The sequence below is a fragment of the Parambassis ranga genome, unplaced genomic scaffold (genome assembly GCF_900634625.1).
Source record: "Parambassis ranga unplaced genomic scaffold, fParRan2.1 scaffold_47_arrow_ctg1, whole genome shotgun sequence".
Taxonomy (NCBI): Eukaryota; Metazoa; Chordata; class Actinopteri; family Ambassidae; genus Parambassis; species Parambassis ranga.
The window spans coordinates 466277-476500 of NW_021144805.1; the positions used below are offsets into that span (position 1 = coordinate 466277).

The 10224-nt window shown below is 48.4% G+C and overlaps 1 non-coding gene across 1 annotated transcript; it reads left to right on the top strand.

The window, feature by feature from the left end:
• The first annotated feature begins 1061 nt into the window (after nucleotides 1-1061).
• Nucleotides 1062-1135, top strand: trnan-guu (transfer RNA asparagine (anticodon GUU)). The gene has a single exon. It is a non-coding gene; the product is annotated as a tRNA-Asn (tRNA).
• Nucleotides 1136-10224: the final 9089 nt, after the last annotated feature.

Below are 10224 nucleotides of genomic sequence, written 5' to 3' on the forward strand. Positions count from 1 at the left end.
TAAATGCGTCCCCAAGAGTGATCACGACCACGCCGAGCCTGTGAATGGCAGTGTAGGAAGAAGGAGAAAGCCGTGCAGGCCAATCTGAAGCCTCGTCGCAGTCTGGCAATTTGAGTCAAAAGTTGATCCAAAGTTGCTGAGCCTGGAGACCTAACATGTCTCTGCTCCTCTACACAGTAAGAGGAGCTGCATTTGCAAATGCAAACACGTAAAAAGTGCTGACACCAAGAGGAATGCAAACGCTACCCGGAATGCTTCCATTACTAGACTACAGCCTACTCTGGCAGCCGTACTACAGAAAAAAAGGTCGCACCAACTGACGCGCCGACTGCCGTTTTTGTCAGTTCACATTGAAACGCGAATACGCCGTTTTCCAAAATCTCCACTTTTGCCAGAGTTTTTTGGAAAGATTCGTTTTCAGAGGCAAAAACTCCAGTTATGTGCAAATGAAAGGCAGGAACGAAGGGAAAAGTCCCCGTTTTTCAAAATACTGTGTATGTGTAAGCGGGGTCTGAGATTACAGGAGGGGGACTGGTGGACAGCCCATTGTTCTTGCTGTGAACATGTGACTTGGAGTGAAAGTTCCTGGGAATGGATGGAAGCTGCATTGTATGTTGTAGAAAGATGATGTCTGAGTCCACCACCTCTGTTAAGGGAAGGTTTTTCCAGCTTGAAGTGATGTAGTGTGTCTCCCACCCGTGGTGTCAGGATTTCAGCCAAGTGCTCAGCCACATTGTATGTGAGTAAGTGTGGCGATGATATACTTGACCTGCACTTCCAGGATCCTCCTGCAGCTTCTGGCAGTTTGTCAAAAAGTGATTGTGCTTCTTAGAAGAGGACGGCATAAAACTTGACAGAAACCTAAAGATGTGCTCGTTAGCAGAGGATGGTTTCGATCCATCGACCTCTGGGTTATGGGCCCAGCACGCTTCCGCTGCGCCACTCTGCTGTATCCATCAGGGCGCTCGGTCGCACCATGGTTTTCGGTGCATGCGGGAAGTTCAGGTACAGGCTCATGCTGGAAGTACAGGTCAAGTGTATCATCATCAGGCGGACACGAGGTCTCTGTGGCGCAATCGGCCAGCGCGTTCGGCTGTTAACCGAAAGGTTGGTGGTTCGAGCCCACCCAGGGACGCTCAAAGATGCGCGTACCTTTTTTAATGATGACACATTCATAAAGCATGAGGCCACACCCGCTGGTGACCTGTCCAGGGTGTACCCTGCCTCTCAGCGGTAGATAGCTGGGATAGGCTCCGGCCCCCATGGCCGGAGTGTAGAGGTTGTCACATTCGCCTCACATGCAACGTTAGAAACAGCTGTAACTGATCAGTGTGATTGCTGCAAGGGCAGCACTGCAGGACAGAGCAGGTTCACATAATGGATGGATGGATGGATTCAACAACAAAGGAAAAAATAATCTTTCACCAAAAGAACTTACAATAACAGAAGAGTTATATAGTTAGATGGTATAAATGAAAAAAATGGGGTGAATGCACTTTATAATAGCTACATCTTTTTAAGTCCTAATTAACCATGAATAAGTACTTAATCCATCATGAGAAAAGCATTTATTAAACATAACTCATACATTAAAACAATTAATTATTGATATACTCCCGGTGGTTACTCATTGTTTGTTGTTTGTTCAGAATACCGACTTTGACCTCGAAATTCTGTTTTCATCTCAGAATACCGACTTTGACCCCAGAATTCTGAATTTCATCATATTCTGACTTTGATCACAGTATTCTATATTCTGTAGGTTACCCTGGCAACCTTGTGTCAATTTAGGTCACCAGGGCAACCTTGTGTAACTATAGGTTACAATGGTAACCGTGTCACAGGAGAGTGGTAGCAGTCGCATATTATTTTGTAAAGGCCAAAAAAAAAAATCGGATCTCACCAAAAAAATCCGATTTGGCCATTAAGACCTGCAGTCTGAGCGTATTTTCTAAAGCAAAGTCGTGGGTTCGAGCCCCACGCTGGGCGGGTAGCTTTTGTCGCAGTGATCTGTACATGAAAACACAGAGATAGAGATAACTGAGAGCTGAGAACAACTGCTCTTCCTCATTCTCAGCCTGTGTCTCGCTTAAGTCGTCACAGCCCAGTGTCCCTGTGACATCGCTTCCTGTTTAAAGATGTAACCTGTTAGTTAACTGATACCTGTCATCTTTCCGGCATCTAACCCTACCACAACCTTGCGCACCGCTACAACCTGTTCACCCACACTTAAGCACCCCTCCCCGGGCTAAACCAAGCAAAGCGGACTGGGAAAATCCTCGTGCCCCTGGTACTGTAAATGCAGGTTTGTGTGGTGGAGGACCTCAGTGGGTGGGTCTGTGTGGAACTCATAAAACAATGGCTCTAATTACCTCATACTTACCAGCGTCGGTCTGACTGGCTGTGTGTGGTGTGTCCAACGACTGGCTAACGACTATGAGACCCCGTTTACACATAGCCGGGTATTTTGAAAAACGAATATTTCCTTCCCTCCGTTTTCCAAAACAACATCGTGCACACATCATCGTCTTCAAAAAAGTTTCCGTTAACATTACCACGCATAAATGCGTCCCCAAGAGTGATCACGACCACGCCGAGCCTGTGAATGGCAGTGTAGGAAGAAGGAGAAAGCCGTGCAGGCCAATCTGAAGCCTCGTCGCAGTCTGGCAATTTGAGTCAAAAGTTGATCCAAAGTTGCTGAGCCTGGAGACCTAACATGTCTCTGCTCCTCTACACAGTAAGAGGAGCTGCATTTGCAAATGCAAACACGTAAAAAGTGCTGACACCAAGAGGAATGCAAACGCTACCCGGAATGCTTCCATTACTAGACTACAGCCTACTCTGGCAGCCGTACTACAGAAAAAAAGGTCGCACCAACTGACGCGCCGACTGCCGTTTTTGTCAGTTCACATTGAAACGCGAATACGCCGTTTTCCAAAATCTCCACTTTTGCCAGAGTTTTTTGGAAAGATTCGTTTTCAGAGGCAAAAACTCCAGTTATGTGCAAATGAAAGGCAGGAACGAAGGGAAAAGTCCCCGTTTTTCAAAATACTGTGTATGTGTAAGCGGGGTCTGAGATTACAGGAGGGGGACTGGTGGACAGCCCATTGTTCTTGCTGTGAACATGTGACTTGGAGTGAAAGTTCCTGGGAATGGATGGAAGCTGCATTGTATGTTGTAGAAAGATGATGTCTGAGTCCACCACCTCTGTTAAGGGAAGGTTTTTCCAGCTTGAAGTGATGTAGTGTGTCTCCCACCCGTGGTGTCAGGATTTCAGCCAAGTGCTCAGCCACATTGTATGTGAGTAAGTGTGGCGATGATATACTTGACCTGCACTTCCAGGATCCTCCTGCAGCTTCTGGCAGTTTGTCAAAAAGTGATTGTGCTTCTTAGAAGAGGACGGCATAAAACTTGACAGAAACCTAAAGATGTGCTCGTTAGCAGAGGATGGTTTCGATCCATCGACCTCTGGGTTATGGGCCCAGCACGCTTCCGCTGCGCCACTCTGCTGTATCCATCAGGGCGCTCGGTCGCACCATGGTTTTCGGTGCATGCGGGAAGTTCAGGTACAGGCTCATGCTGGAAGTACAGGTCAAGTGTATCATCATCAGGCGGACACGAGGTCTCTGTGGCGCTACCTGGCTCACGACAGTCTGTCCAATTCCAATCTCCTCGGCCTATCGCGTACGCCGCCGTCCAATGTAAGATTGGATTTCATCCAATCGCGCGGCGCGACGACGCTCGACAGCGCCAATGGCGGCGCGCATTTCCATTCTACATTGGATGACGTAGCGAGCCCATACCTCACGGTTCGGGTCAAAGCGGAGTCAAAGCCAGTCATTCATTCTCACGAAGGATTAAACACACCTAAAAAAGTAAGTAAAGAAAGATGCAAAATAGGTGTTTTACTACTATAGTGTCTTATCACGTTGTAACGTCACAGTGTCTTATCACGTTATGTTATAATGTAATAAGACACTATCTTGTTTTAACGCTATCACGTTATAACGAGATAAGACACTATCATCGTAAATACTGAAAATATGTATTACAGTTAGAAGGCATTTTCTGTTTATTCCAACATGCCCGTGTTGTGAAGCATATTACTTTTCGCTGTACAACACCAACTTCTGTCAGAATAGCTAACAATCGCTAATGCTCGCTGAATAGCGTACCGCTAGTCACGTTTTTCTGACGTTTTTGAATGAAAAACCAGGATCATGTGTTCTTTATATTACATGTACGTAGTGTAACATGTAGTGGCATATTAAGTGTTTATTTATTGCAGCAGTGTCACAGCTTGTTGTTCATTATTGCATGCTCAGTGTTTTTTTTTATTGTTGTCCATGACCTTGTTGTCTTTAGATGAGTACTAAGCCCAAGAGCCACAAGGCTATCGGAGACAATGAGTGGATGGCCAGGCTTAGGACATATGCCAGGACGGGTGACATATGCCAGGACGGGTGTTTGGCCTGCTGGAGGCAACCGGCCAGCTCCTAGGCAGCGGAAGTGGCATGACCTCTATGAGAAGGTAATGTGGTAAATGGATGAAGAATCTGCCTTGATCACCATATGCTAACCTTTTGTTGTCTACCCCCATTGATCAAGCCAATATACATTCCTTTGTTATGCTGTCACAAAGCGTCTAGAAACCTGGGCCTATTTCCTACCCCTAGTGGTTGAGGAGGTGTTGCTTATCCTGCCTATTGTTAACTGTCTCCCAGATGTGATGCGTGACAATTACTTCCAATACACACAGAAAACATCAAAAATACTCTTTATGAAAATAACACAATAGAATAAACTACAAGATTATTGAGGTTAAATGATGATGTGATTTCCAATCCTTTAGATTGAGAAATGCCCCATGCAGGTCCGTAGGCAGACCAGTCTCTTTGGAGAGTCTGTGGCCTGTAACTGTGGATTCCACACTACTAAGGTGAGATTGCTTTCTGATTAATCCTGTGTAACATGTCTACTGCAATGCTGTGTCTGTTACATCACGTGTCCTATCATATTGCTGTACCAGCCTGCCACTCAGTCCCCTGCTGCAGCCCAGCAGTCTATGGCCTCCTCCTCAGACCCTGGTACAACAGCTGCTGCCCCACGGTCATTCCTGCGGCCCCCTCCAAGTTTGGCAATGGTGAATATGAATGCTTTTGTATTGGTATTTTTAATTTGTTCCATCATTAAAATGAACATTTTTTCTCTTCAGTTCACTAAATCACGTTTTGGTGGGGTGCACTCTGCTGAATTAAAGCCCAACTTAGTGACTAGGAAGACACCCAGCCCCTCTCCATCCTCTGTGAGGTCTACCTCTCCCTCTCCATCCTCTGTGAGGTCTACCTGTCCCTCTCCATCCTCTGTGAGGTCTACCTGTCCCTCTCCATCCTCTGTGAGGTCTACCTGTCCCTCTCCATCCTCTGTGAGGTCTACCTGTCCCTCTCCATCCTCTGTGAGGTCTACCTGTCCCTCTCCATCCTCTGTGAGGTCTACCGCTCCCTCTCCTGTGAGGTCTACCTGTCCCACTCCTTCCTCTATGAGGGCCACCTGTCCCTCTCCATCCTCTGTGAGCACGTCTACCAAAAGGAGTCTCGGCCCTGCTGTGAACACCACCATGGCAGTACCCCTTGTAAGTACAACAGTTTTATTCATTGGTTCGGTAGTACCTTCTGTAGCTTATCTTAATATTTTGTGGTTGCCTTTTAAATAGACCGAGTCAGAAGGGCTTCAGTCAGCTTCTGCTGGAGCTCCAGCTTCATTTTGGTTGCCAGGAGAAATGAAGAAAACCATCCCTGTCCAGGACCAGAGGTGGATTTCCAGCACCCTTTTTCACTCTGGTAAACTGAGGCCAGATTTAAAGCTGTGGTATGAGCCTCCTGTCCCAGCCTTAATCTACCATCAAGCCCAACACCAGACCGCTTCTTCACCCATCGGCTGATGGTCTGGATGCCATACCACCTGTGGAAGGTGAGGGTGAACTGTCCTCGCTGTGGGAAGCAGCTGACAGGGGCCGGTGTCCATAAACGGGCTCGTAAGGTCCTGGACATTGACAGGTATTACCTGTTGATAACAGAGACACTCAGGTGCACTGTGTGTTCTCTAAATTACCTGTCGACCAGCCAGACTGTCCGGAACCAGTTAGATGTGCCACATCAGAAGATGTTCCGGCTGATCCTGACCTGCAAGTGAGTACAACAGTATTCAAAGATGGTGACACATATGCTCACATAAGCCCCCAGCCCATCACTATGACACTTACACATGTATAGCCCTAATATACAGCCACATACAATCCCCCACTATGACACTTTTGTTGCTATTATGGTAATTACACTCGTGTGTATGGGACACACACATCTCTCAAGCACACACACACACACACAAAGACACAGTCCCCACAAGACTTAAAGTACCTAAATTACTTTTTTATTAATGTGTAATTAACCACAGCAATAATATGCATTTTCAGGTATTCCTGTGACATCCGTGTGATTCGGCTGTTGCGTGACCGCACTCTTGGCAACAGTCCAGCACGCGTGGTCAAACAGCTCAAAGAGAATCATGGGGAGGAATGGTTGTCCAGGTTGGCACATTATCTGGGTGAGTGTGCTGATTTTGTGGATCGGCCAAGCCTCTTCCCTGTGGTGTGCCAGGAGCCCCCAGATCCCATTGATGTGCCAAGCAGTCGCTGGTTGCTGTCCGTGTATGGCAGGGACATCCTCTCTCGCCTGGACCACATCAAGGCCAGCATCACTTCAACGTTTGGCTCCATATTAAAAATGGATTCAACCAAAAGGTAATAATCTGTAGCTGATAGACATGTACCCATGTAATGTGATATTCTTCAAATTTGGTCTATCAAAACATTTTGAAGTAAAATAACTAAAAGTTCAGATTACTTATTTCATATACATGTTTGTACAAATTGCTGAATTTTCAACATTACTGTTGTCAAATTTCAGATCACAAAAAAGCTGGCTGGCTATGGCAGGGGAACCGGTCTCTGGTTGACCTCCATTGGAAATGAAGTTGGCCAAATACTTAACAGTGTGCTAACCGTGCAGGAGGGTCCAGGCCTGGACAGGATGGTAGCTGGTGTGATGGCCCGCTATTCCCAGGCAGCAGTAGCACCCCCTGTGTTACTTTATGTGGACTGTGGTTGCTGTGTGAATGAGGGGACGAGCAAGCTACAGAGTAGGTTTGGGGGGTGGCCAGACCTCCACATACGGCTGGACATTTGGCATTTTATGAGGAGGCTGGCTGTTGGCTGTACAACAGACGCCCATCCCCTCTACCCAACCTTCATGGGCTGCTTATCAGCTTGCATTTTTGAGTGGGATGCAGGTGACCTCACTCTGTTGCGGCAGGCAAAGAGAGGGCAGCTTCACCAGGAGAGTGGACTACTTCTTACTGATGCCCAGGTGGATGCCAGGATCAGTAAGAAAGAGCTAAGCCAGTACTGCCGCAGGAGGACACGCAGTGAGGAAGTTACCATCGGGCTTATTGAGCGGCTGCTGCAGGAGCTAGGAGGCGCAAAGGGGCGGGATCTCATGGGCGTGCCACTACTGGACCAGGTGCGCATGGAGCATATCTGGTGTGTGCAAAAGCGCCATGTGAAGTGCATCCAGGATGTTCCTGGGATGCAGCTCTACACAGAGACAGGCACCACCACAAAGGGCGGTGTGGTCTTGACCAGGTATCGCTGTGCCAGAGGGTCCACATCCCTGGAATCTTTTCATTGCCACCTGAACAGGTTCATTCCAGGTTGGTGTCTTTCCTATGTAAAAAGCTAAGAACAGATATTTTTTTTTAAATTTTGTTTTATTAAGCATTGCCACAGTGTACATGTAAAGTGCATCAAAATACAGAACATTGGTAATCATGAGGTAGGCAAAAAGAATAGCAATTAATATTTTCTGGTATTCCTAGGTACTAGTGCAAATGCACTGAATTTCCAGCTGTACCTCCTAGAAGGCCTAAACAGATGGAATCAGGATCGGGCAGCTGCGGCAGTCACTAGCAGACCATCGTCTCTTTTGACCTACTCTGGGGATGTGTGCACTTTGTCAACACCAACAGCATGAAGGTGTTTGGCCGGGCTTTTGTGTCAACCTTCAGGCCCCCTTCCAAATACACTGGTATGCTATTTGACTACATATTATTTTTGTTTAGTTGGCTTTCACTTTTGTCAACTTTTGTTTAGCAAACTGTTGTAGTAACTGACGTGCTTGTGTCTGTATGTGACCATATGCATGTGTCCACTCGTCTTTCCATAGGAGAGCTGCTTGGTGTTGACTACCTGCTGAGTCAGACTGGACAGCCCCTGCAGATCAACCCTGACTCAGAGGAGACAGAGGACATGCTGGAGGATTTGGACGAGGGCGAGGAAGAAGATGAGGGCTTTGAGGAAGATCCACCTGGAGATACATCTGATTTAACTGTGTTGAGTCTCTTTGATGGCCAGAGTTTTTCCACCCAGCCTGCTGCCGCCTCCTCACTGGATGTGTCCTCCCAGCCTGCTGCCGCCTCCCCACTGGATGTGTCCTCCCAGCCTGCTGCCGCCTCCCCACTGGATGTGTCCTCCCAGCCTGCTGCCGCCTCCTCACTGGATGTGTCCTCCCAGCCTGCTGCCGCCTCCTCACTGGATGTGTCCTCCCAGCCTGCTGCCGCCTCCCCACTGGATGTGTCCTCCCAGCCTGCTGCCGCCTCCTCACTGGATGTGTCCTCCCAGCCTGCTGCCGCCTCCCCACTGGATGTGTCCTCCCAGCCTGCTGCCGCCTCCCCACTGGATGTGTCCTCCCAGCCTGCTGCCCAGCCCACTGCCATCTCATCCCAGCCTACCACCTCCATGCCACGGCCTGATGTATCCTCAGCATCTGCGGTATGTAAAAGCACATTGACATGTAGTAATATTAGTTGTTATTAACAAAAATTATTCTGTGATTTGTGCTTTCTGGGTTCTTAAATTTCTCATCTCTGTTTTTCCCCCAGGCTGTGGATGATGCTGGTGTGCCAGGCATAGACAGGGTTGACAGCTTGGCAGAGTATCTGGTGGAGCTGAGGAAGCAGTCCTCTCTAGCCCTCACTAGTCAGCAGGTCAGATGTTTGTGTGTGCTTCTGCGCCTGTCATACATGTCCACACTTATATTTTCTTTTCTCATGTGCCTGTGTTGTCATTCTGCTCTCTCTCAGGTCAGCACCATTGTTGCGTTGTGGCAGAACCTTCTGGACTACGACAAGCAAAGGGTGGTGTTTGCTGCCAGGCACCAGAGCAGGCTGAATACAGGCAGGTTTAGGTCGCCAAAGAGAGACAGGACTTTACACCCGGGGTGGAGAGTTTGAAGCGACAAGCGCTCACCACCACTGCACCACTGGCTCAGTGGCCGAGATTGCTGTCGTCTAGTGGAAATTATTTTCATTAGGCTCTGTGCTATCCACCGTAGTCCCAAGAAAAGGGGGACAAGCACATTTTCCAGATGGGACCTCATCTTGGAGGATTACCGTAAGTAAGGCAGCTTATATTGTGTAATGGGGCTATCATGCAGCAGACAAGTATGCATCTGGGTGGACAATTAACCACATACTCTGGTGCAGTGGCACAACAAGAGGGTGAAGAGGCAGGACAGTATGGTAATGATGCAGGGGCTGGACCTCCCCAGTCGTTTGTCTGTGGCAGCTGACCCTCTGCCCCATGCAAATGTGCCCCCAGCATCTGCACCCCCCCACCCTGGCCCAGCTCATCAGTACCACCTGCCTAGCAGCACTGTGGGCACAGCAAAGGTAAAGAGGAAGGTACCTGCTGCTGCAACTCCTGTGGCCGATAGGCCACGTTTCCAGCGCCAGCTCTTCCCTGCTCCATCCCCTTCCTTTGCCCCTCAGCTGGTGATGCTGGCTCCAGTGAGGTCTCAGGTGCCTGTGATCATTGCTGCCCCACAGGCCCTGGGTGTCAACCCCTTCGCAGCCTGTCCTCCTCCTGCCCCTGTGACTCCTGCTGCTCCTGCACGTACACTGCAGCGTAAAGTACTGCACAACACGTGTAAGAAGTGTGGACAGTACAGAACAGCAGAAACGGGGCACAGCCAGTACAAGGGGACAGTCTACTGCCCGAAAGTAGAGACTGTCCCAAAAGAGCAGTGGCTGGAGAACATGAAACAAAAAAAATAATATGAGAGAGGCATAGATAACCCGGACTCGGACAAATACTCTCAGCACTGTGCCAGA